Source organism: Contarinia nasturtii, unplaced genomic scaffold (genome assembly GCF_009176525.2).
Source record: "Contarinia nasturtii isolate CC-2019 unplaced genomic scaffold, AAFC_CNas_1.1 Cnas_scaffold_6021, whole genome shotgun sequence".
Classification (NCBI taxonomy): Eukaryota; Metazoa; Arthropoda; class Insecta; order Diptera; family Cecidomyiidae; genus Contarinia; species Contarinia nasturtii.
The window spans coordinates 1-2,154 of NW_022203284.1; the positions used below are offsets into that span (position 1 = coordinate 1).

General features: G+C 29.1%; 1 long non-coding RNA gene across 1 annotated transcript; it reads left to right on the top strand.

The window, feature by feature from the left end:
* Positions 1-297: 297 nt before the first annotated feature.
* Positions 298-2,132, top strand: LOC116351687. The gene is made up of 2 exons (XR_004202185.1): positions 298-541; positions 1,863-2,132. It is a non-coding gene; the product is annotated as an uncharacterized LOC116351687 (long non-coding RNA).
* The last annotated feature ends 22 nt before the right edge of the window (positions 2,133-2,154 follow it).

Consider the following 2,154-nt stretch of genomic DNA (forward strand, 5'->3'; position numbering starts at 1 on the left):
CTAAAGTCTCAGTTTCATGGCCTTGAGTGAAAAAAATACACCCGTATACTACAAGGACATTTTAACACGAGTTTGTTTTATTTTGATAACATAGACAGAAATGTCTACTTGTCGTATTTCTGTTAATATAATACATACAATATTTTTTTAGGAATTGAAACTTTAAACAGGCCTCATTTCTGCTCTTTCATTCTAATTCAAATATAAAAACATATTTGAAAAAACAGACTTTACATTTTTTTGATGATATGATTTAATTAATTTATTACTGAAAAATATATTATATTAAAAAATAGGTTTATGGAACCAGGATATACATACAACACAATGGCAAGTAACTACTCAACCAAATTTTATTACGAAAACTAAACCAACGCATTGGGAAAGTCAATCATCCCGTCCAAAGCCAAAACCAACAAAGAAAAAACCAATTGTTTCCACTCTACCACATTTTGTAAAACAGCCAACATTACCATCAACTTCTCCAGCGACAAATATTTTGAACACATTTTCTCAATCGATTAAACCAAAGCCATCTGAGGTACTTACTTGATACATGTAACCTATGAAAAAATAGATATAACCCATGAAAATTTTAGTAAAAACAAAAAACAAAACATCAAAAAATAAATAACAAACAAACCATTTATCAGGGAAATATCCAGAATATCTTAGATGAAAGATTCTGTATATGTACTATATATGAATGCTTGAGAATAATTATAACTTACATTACGTTTTAAAAATGAAATGTCAACACGCAAACATGAAAAAATAAATAAATATCCATGTAGTAATATTGATTTCATTCGATTACGTTTCTTAAGTCATTCGTTCATTTTTTGAATGTGTACCGATTTTTTTTTTCATTATATGTATTTTAATTTCTGAATACACTTCTAACACATGACTATTCTCAAGCTTTCATATATTTTTAATTTTATTAATATTGTTCAGCTATTTATATACAAAGTGATTCATCCGCCCATTCTTATTCATTCATTCGGATCATTTCTCATATGGATAATTTTTTATCTCTATGAGTTCAATGTATGCTTTCAGCGTGAAATCACCGATGCACACAAAAGTGCAATGCTGAAATCAACGCCATTTACCGTTAAAGTTCGATTTTCTGTTCTCTTTATTTTTATTCGCGTCTATATTACTTTATATTCAGATACATCGCCAGCTGTGCTTTCAGTGCTTAAGTTTGAGCGAATTATTGTTATTACATTTCCATTTTCATAATTTCTTCTTCCTTTCTTTTTCGCTTCGGTTTATGTAACACTTGATTTGCTTCGCTTCGTTTGCTCTTTCAATCTGCCGGCGTATTTAAAAAACAAAAAGCAAAATATCATTAACCGGTTGACCGATCGTCTTATAGAAGTTACTTAGTTTCCCCGTTGTGCCGATAAGCTTGAACATATTTGGCATGCGAAATGTACATATTTTACAGAAAACTGTTAATTCAAAGCATTTAACAGTAGCTTATTGTTATACAGATGAATGTGTTTTTGAAGAGTGTTTTTTTTTTGTTTTTTGATGGCCAGTTCACAGTTGACAAAAAAAAATTATAATGTGTTTTGTGCGAAAATATAATGTGTTTTGCAGATTGCCAAAATCTTGTAAATTTCAGTCCACAGTTGAAAAGATTGTACTGAAATAACGATTTTTTTCATTTACAAAATTTGTCAGTGGCAAACAAAACATACCACACATCATATTTTTGCGAGATACAATGATTATATGCAAACCATATATTAATTTACATTACTGGAACTCAATAAACCATTTTTTCCTTTTCATTATATGCTTTTATGAAAAGTGACATCAAATTTCAAATATTTTTTTTTTCTCCTCAGAACACTTATTCAAATTTCTCAAAACCTACAATAGCATCAACAATATTAATACAGCGGACAACCCAAAAACCAATTATATCCAACAAATTTTCGACAAAACCACCGCAAAAAACTACAAGCTTTATAAGATTTCCTATAAAGTCAACAACAACAGAACATCCAAGTAGCACTAATCAACAAATTCTTTCAACCGAAGATGAAAATACAATATCTAGTGAAACTACGATTCACGATTCAAATGATATAATAAACGAAGGTGATAAAATTTAGTTCAAAGTAGATTAATCAATTG